At 59.5% G+C, this 7,596-nt stretch overlaps 1 protein-coding gene across 3 annotated transcripts in view; it reads left to right on the forward strand.

The window, feature by feature from the left end:
• The first annotated feature begins 7,460 nt into the window (after window positions 1–7,460).
• SBNO2 (strawberry notch homolog 2) overlaps window positions 7,461–7,596 on the forward strand; it is a 70,281-nt gene continuing 70,145 nt past the window's right edge. For 2 of the 3 annotated variants that reach the window (XM_026064789.1, XM_026064792.1), the window contains exon 1: window positions 7,461–7,568. The gene's annotated coding sequence lies outside the window, so the exon portion shown is untranslated. The remainder of the gene's footprint in view (window positions 7,569–7,596) is intronic. The other variant, XM_026064790.1, reaches the window with a different exon arrangement.

The raw sequence follows: 7,596 nt of genomic DNA on the forward strand, positions 1-7,596 counted from the left end.
GCCCTCTGCCCGGGGGCCGCCCGCCGTGGCGCCAGTCCAGCGCGGCGGCTCTGGGCCCTCCCCGCGGCCGCGGCTCCCCGCACCGCGCCCGGACCGGGACCGGCACCGGGACCGGCCGCGTCCGGCGGGCCCGGCTGCGAGGAGCCGGGTCGAGTGTAGAGGGCGGCGGCGCTCCATCCCCGCGCACCCCCGGGAGCCCCTGCGAGGGGGCTCTGCCCCTTTTTAAGTGCAGCACGAACTCTCCTGTCCAACCGCATCTTTCCCGGGAGCCTTTTCCGCTGATCTGAACGTTTCCTGCTAAATCCGGCGCGTTCGACCTTGGCGGTGCGTGCGGGGAGTTGTGCTGCGGCAGCTCTCTTGCAGCGGAGAGGTCCTTTGCCTCCTCCGGGATAGCTGCTGGCCTGCCCCACCGTTTCTGCCAGCTCCGTCCCCTTTTCCCCCCTCCGTTCGTCCCTCCGCTGAAGGCTCCCGATGGGCCCGCTGCAAGTCCAGCACACTTACGTATTCTGATTAGGGCGTTTTGTCCCAAAACGTATTTTCATGCTCCAGGATAATAATAATAAATAATGGATGGCAAATAAAATAGAACGCTGCCTTTTATCTGCAGTCCCCCAGGGGGTGGCCGTGCGCCGGGGCGGCTTCAGCGGCCTCTGAGGGGAAGCCAGCTCTGGGCTGGACGGCAGCGTCTGTGTTCTCCTGTGCGATGTCAACACACACACACTGAAGAATTACTCCATTTCTGATCAAGAACACGGGTGGGGAAAGGTTTAGATCAAGTCTGGAATGAGGTTAGCAGAGTTCGTGCTCCTGCTGATCCTAAAACCTGCAGACGATCTTTACGGCCCATCTTTAAAAACGCCACGGTGTCCCTTAGCCACATGCCCCGTTGCTTCTGCAGCTGGGGGAAAGAATACTGTATTTTGAGTCCCTTCCGCTGCTGCTTCTGTCCTGTTTTAAGAATCATCTGGCCCGACCCTTCAGGACTGGCGTGACAGGGGATGTTCCTGCAGCAGGATCAGGTTATGGAAGATGGATTTCCCGGAAAACTTAGAGAAATCGTTTGTATTTTTCATTGCAGACGTTCCCTCGTACAACCCCCTGACCCTTTCACCATTCTCTCACCTCAATAAATATTTATTTGCCTTACTATTTACAGTGTTTCACCAGTAGCGCCTAGAGCCCACCCCACCGCGGGCCCCCAGCTCTGGGAGGCATATGGCGCGCTGCGCTAGATAATCCCTGACCGGCAGTTTATCTGCTAAGCAGACGGGACAGACCAGCGCAGAGGCACAGGCTCCTCCGCCAGCACAACCAGGCGCGGAAACGTGGGGCTGAAAAGCACTGCCGCAGCCCTCCAGCCTGTCTGTCTCCTCCGAGACAGGCTCAGGCGTACGCGCTTCCTGGCAGGTGTTTATCTAACCTTTAGAAATCTTCCCACCCTCCCAGCGTATCTTACATCAGTGCTGAACCCTGGCTATCTTCAGGCTGATTTTTCCTAAGATGTAATCCAAGCCTTCTTGAGGCAATAGATTGCACATTTCCTCAATTTTCTCACTCTCTCTACCATCACTGAACGTAGTATCCGACTCAGTCCAGTATATCTGTACTCTATGCTTTAGAAAGCTTTTTTGACAGTTGTCCTTATTTTGTGTTTGCTGCCTGGTGCTTTTTAACAATATTTAGACAGCTACTGGCAGGCACACAGATTTCTCAAAATCACCCGTGATCTGGATTCTCCACTAAAATCTCTGCGTAAAATTTGTTCTTCTCTGCTTGGATTTCAGCAAGAACATTTACACCCAGGCAAAGCGCGGAGCCACAACCCTGCCCTCTCCTGGGCTGAGCCTGTAAAACGACCACGCGTGGCCCGCGCTGCTCCGCGGCATCGCTGCGTTCCCGCCAGCGGAGCGGCACCAAGCAGGGCCGGGGCATCTTCGGTGTCGGCTTTTAAAAGCTCTGTTATTTATCTGACCTTCTTTCCAGCTGCTGCTGTTTGCTTTTGGTCAGCGGGTTACCAAAGGAGAGGAAGAAACTGGAGAAAACATCACTGCTTTGACATGCAAAATAGTTCCATTTGAATAAATTGTGATTTTCTTTATTTTATTATGTGTTTTGCATTAACTGATATTTTAAACCCTTGTTCTGGAAGTGATTTGATTACATGGGAATCTCTACTTTTAATAAAAGGTAAAAACAGACTGCTAGCCCTCGTGGTCATGCACAAGAGCTTGGAAAAGCTAGAAAAATAAGAGGGCAATTAAAGAAATCCCTGCCATAGTAGTTCTGGAAAGAGCCAGATGTTCTGTAAGGCCATTTCAGGACTCGGGCGCTGGGAGCGTTTCCTCCTCACCATCCCGGCTGGGTGGGGGTGATGCTGCGGGCGCTGTGACGCGCTGGAAGCCAGGACGGAGCTAGATGAGGCCAAGCAGCTGTGAGAGCATCCTCTGAAGCAGCGCCACGGCCCCCGGCAGCTCTGGATGGGAGCTGGCACCGCACGGAGAAGCCCTGGGAATGCCACGACGTCCCCTGGGGGGGGATTCTCTAGTGTCTGATAAGGGTTGAATCGGGGCAAGGGCTTGCCGCGCGCCCGCGGCGGCGATGTTAGCGAGGACATAGCCGGTCACACGCATCCATCAGTGACAGGTTGGCACAGGGAGAGATTGCACACGGAGGAACCAAGGCGTTTGCAGCCACCGCTTCCTCCCAGGCCTTGCTGTAGAGTAATATCAGAGATAAAAAAGCAGCAGCCCTTTAGCAACGAGATGGACTCGGCTCAGCTGGGATCACGCACTCGGGGCAGCGCCTCCAGGAGTTGAGCAGTTATTTTGAGGAGGGTCCAGACAAACCCCCGAGTGCTCCGCGGAGCCCAGGGCAAAGCAGCGCCCCACGTCTCGCCCTGGCCCCGCTGCCGGTTGTCCGGGGACAAGGCGTCCCGCACGGCACAGGCGGCTGAGAGCTCGCAGCCGGCGCTTCTCCCCCCACCCCAGGCCCTTCCCACGACGGCACCCAGCCGCATGTGATTTACTTCGATCTTGGCACCGCGTCCGCAGTGCTGGAAAGCGATCGGCCAAATTCTGGTAAGCGCCGTGCTTCCCCTTCCCGAGGGGCCGGGTTCCCAGCAGCCGGAGGGCAGGATCGATTGGAAGCCGTCGACCGCAAAGAAACCCGGGCGGGAGGCAGCTCTCCCACCGCTTTGGTGGCAGCGGGGTTGCATCAGCTGCACTCTGCTCCCCGCCGGCCGCGGGAAAACAGGCTTCCCCGGAGGCAAAATCCTCCCTCCCGCTAGGAACAGGCAGCGGGATCGGGTAAAGCCAGGTGTCCCCCCAGCACCGTCCCTCTCGGGGGTCTCGCAGTTGCACTGGCGGCTTCGCCTCCGGACAGGTCAGTCTGCCCAGCCGGTTCCAACAGGAACCAAAGGGCATCGGGCTGAGAGCTGCAAAACTCGGTGCATGTGGGCCTCTGCTGAGGTGCTGCATCCCCTGGGCGGGCAGCCGGGGCCGGGAGCCGGCGTCCCCGAGCTGGCCAGGGCGATCGGCCCGGCGCGGAGCCCTCGGCCCCGCTTCCCTGGCCAGGGAGCGTCTCCCCGATGCCAAGACGTTCCCGGCGCCTGAAGGAACCTGCCGAGATGGTTTTGCACCACCATCCCGGCACCCGCTCCAAGGAAGCTGCCGCTTGCAGGTATCGGAGCGGCCGGGTCCCATCCCAGCCTCCCAGACGGGACCCCCATTTCCGTCGGAGCTCCTTGTCCCTGCGGACACCTCTTCCCACATCTGCGGGGAGGCCAGGGAGGAACGGAGCCAGCTGGGCCCAGGGCTCTTCACCCCAGCGGAAAGTCAGGGGATTTCCAGGCTGTGGGGGAAAAACAGGAACTGCCTGCGTGCGACAGTGGCTGGGGTCACCCCGCCATGGCCGGCGAGAAGCTGCTCCTGCAACGCACCCGCAGGGCCAGGCCGTCAGGATCGGGCCCTGCCAGCCCAGTCTGTGACCCCGCTTCCTCGGGAGCAGGGTGTCCCCGAGGGACCTGGCCATCGGTAAGGGCTTTTCCTGGGGAAGACAGGCCATTTCCCAGGGACATCGCTCCCCCCAAAGGGCCGAAGCATCAAGGCACCGTCAGGCTGCTTCCCCGGCCCGAAAGACCCCGCGCCTCCATCCGCACCCGCCGAGCGGGACGGGGGCACCCCACCACCCCAGTCCTGCCATCGGGGTGGATTTCCCAGCCGCCAGCAGACCGGCATCGCTTCTGCTCGGTGCCCTCGTCAGGGCTGTCCTCTCCGGCCGTTTGCAGCCGCACAGCTCTGCCCGGCAGGGACACGGGTGCCACGCAGGGAAGGCACAGTGGGAACACCCCGGCACATCCCTCCTCCTCCTCCTCCCCAGCCCTCAGGGCTGCTGCTGAAGGCAGCCGAGCCTCAACCTGCAGCCGTCCGCAGCAGGGGTTGCTTTGCAGCCTCGAGGTTTTGCCTGGGAAACACCTGACTTGGAGCACAGCAGCAGCAGGTTCAGCAAGGAAACTTGTGCCCGGGTCCCTCAGGCCCAGGCAACTGCCTTCCCCATGCGCTGCTCCTGGGGCCGGGTTGGGCTCAGGAGCCAGCAATGCTCGTTAGCAGACCCCAGAGCTGCAGAGCAGCAGGAGCCAAGTGCTGGAGCTGCCCCATCCGCAGGGTGCCCACCCGGAGCAGGGTGCTTTGCTCTCCTCCTCGCAGAGCCTCCCTGGCCCCCGCTCCCTCCCCTGCCCTCCGGGCACCCTCCGTGGCTCAGGCACTGCTGTCCGTCCTCGCAGCTCCCCCGGAGCAGCACCAGCAGCCACCAAGCTGGGCCCCTGCCCGGCTCTCAGCCTGCTCATGCAGATTGCAGCCCCTCCAGGTCAGCCCTGCAGCCAGCCTGCTCCTCACCTGCCCCTGCTCCACCTCCAGCAGCCCAGAGCAAGAATGAGCCTGCAAAGACAGCTGCCACCTCACCCCCCTCTTATTAACGGGTGCCAATTAGGGCAGAGGCTTTAAATTCCTCCTCGCCTGTTGCAGAGGGGAAGGAAGGTTGTAAAGTTGCTTGTTCCTGGTGTGGATGGCAGCAACCCTGCGATGCACCTAGTACTGGATGGGGAAGGGACACCCCAAGCGCCCGGCAGCCCCACGCAGCAGGGCACGGCGCCTGCGCTCGTGGCCTCGGAGACACGGCCAAAACCTGAAGCTGCAGGAGGCAACAGCTCGAAGCCATGCAGCGGCCTCAGTCTGCGCGTGAGGGGCTGCGCAGGCAGAGGACTGACAAGTTCATTGCTTAAAATAGGAACCGGGGATGGGATGCGGGGGAGGAGGTGATCATGCTAAGTGAAATAAGTGGTTGTGGCCCCAGCTGCAGAGGCGTTGGTGGTTACAGGAGGAGTCTGGTTAATTGCTGAATGGATCAGTTCTTGTTCTTCCAGTGTATTTATTTATTCATATTTGTATTTTGCTAAATAAATAGCTCTAGGGGATTTTAAACCCTTAAAATGCATGACTAACTAGACTCCAGCAATTGCTCTCAGATAAGATAACTTGTCATCTTAAAGGAGATGAAGGCAGTCTGGCAGTCTAGTCCAGGGGGAAAACGCCAGTTCGTGGGAGGAAGCCCACTGCGAATGCTGTCAGCGCGCCCGCGGTGCTGGTATGGCGAGAGCTGGTGGGATGATTTATTAAGGGGATGTGATTTAGAAGAGCCAGAGCCTTTGGCACGAAGCTCCGAAGAAAGAATATTGCAGAAAGCGTGACACAATTGCTCTGATTAATTAATGTGTGTGAATGAATGAAGTCATCTGAGATCAGTGCTCATTGACAGGATTAAAAGCCCAAACATGACAAATCCTGTGCTTGGGTCTAAGCAACAGAAAGGGAAGCTTGCTGGCACCCAGTGGGGCTGTGAAACCCCGCGGGTGCGGGGAGGCTGGCGGTGCCTTTCCACGCTGGCACTGTGTGCCTGGTGCTCGCGCCGAGCGGGAGGCAGGCTGGTTTCCTCCAGGGCTGCTGTGAGAAACCCCAAATCTTTTGTTCTCCTCGTCTCCTTTGAAGAGGACTGCTTTGATGGGCACGGAGCTGCTCGCGGGTGGCAGCCGAGCGGACTCGGTCCTGGCAGCGCTTGTGCCTCTGGGGTTCCCACCCTAACGCAGGAGGCTTCCTTGCACGCGGGGGTCTGAGACCTTGGAGCCTTCTGGAGGCTCCCGCGGTGGGAACGTGGCTCAGACCCACGCTAACCCCCAAGGGCCTTCGTCCCGGCTGCTTCACCCGAGCCTCACCAGACCTTGTCCTCCAGGAGCTGCTAAGCCTGGACTAGTCGAACTGTGTCGGGCTCAGCCCTGTTTTAGTGCCATATGTTGGGGTTTTGCTGTGAGTGAAAAGTTTCCTGTTTGCAAACTGCTTCCCTTGCTGATTAATGGGTGGTTGCTGCTGTATCAAAATCAAGAGCCTGGGGGTCAAATCTGCTCTCAGGACTCTGAAATGAGCAGGTTACACAGCCGGGACCAGTGCGCCAAACGCACACGCTGGCACTGTTGGGGTGAAAACCCTTCGGTCTCCCAGCGTGGCAAATTAATCCCATCCCTGCTCGGGCCCACAGCGCACTGGTGCTCGGACGCGGTGCCGGAGACCTCTCTGGCTCACGGTCGAGGCCTCCTCCCCGCCCCGACCCTCCTGCCGGCGCTTTTGGCAAGACGCGGCTGTTTAAAAGGCCAAGCAGATAGTGGCGGTTCTGGTCTGCCGGTAGTTTCCTTCTTGGGAAATAAATCAAAACTTACAGCTATCTGCGCTGCTGTTGTTGTTGCACTAGAGCGGGAGATGACAATGTAAAAATAGACCTATCTGGAATGCTTTTTTTTTTAAAATGAGCCCATTGGGATTTTTCTTCGTTATTCTGGGACTTAGAAGGGACAAGATTCAACACAAGCAATGGGAAGTTAAAAAAGAAAAATAAATACATAAAAGAATGGGTGGGAGGGAGAAGAAAGCGATGAACACAGGGTGATTTGCCAAAACAGCTTATTTTGCCTCAGCTCCGTGATTCAGCCTTCCAGTCGCTTCACAGTTAATTCTTAGAGTAAGGCTCCTGTGGGACGGCAGCAGATGGACATTCCTGGGAAGCCGGTCAGGATTTAAGTGCTTCCCTTCCCAACCTCCCCGCGTCCCTCTGGGGGCGGATAACTATTGCCCCCACTTTGCAGGTAGGAAAACTGAGGCTTTCCCTCTCCTTTGGCAAAGATCTGCCTGGAGCTGGCGAGAGCCGAGGCGACGCACCGGGGAGAGGCTCTGCGGCCCGGCCCCGACTCCCGGTGCCGGGGGCCTCCGCCGGGCTCGGCCGGTCCCTCGGGCCTGCTCCTTCCCCCCCCCCCCTTTAGGCCCGGTCCCGGGATCCCCCCCCCGCTGCCGCTGCCCCTCAGCGCGAGCGCGGCCCCTCCCGCCGCCGCCGCCGGTGCCGCCCCCCGCCCACTTCCGCCCCGGAAGTCCGTGTCCTCCCCCCAAAATGGCGGCGGCGGCGCGGAACCCGGAAGCAGGGAGAGGTGGCGGCGGCCGCCGGGAGGGAGCTTGAGCCCCCCCGCGACGCAGGTAAGGGCCGCCCGCGCCCCGCCGCCCC

Source organism: Apteryx rowi, unplaced genomic scaffold (assembly GCF_003343035.1).
Source record: "Apteryx rowi isolate R43461 unplaced genomic scaffold, aptRow1 scaffold_220, whole genome shotgun sequence".
NCBI classification, from domain to species: Eukaryota; Metazoa; Chordata; class Aves; order Apterygiformes; family Apterygidae; genus Apteryx; species Apteryx rowi.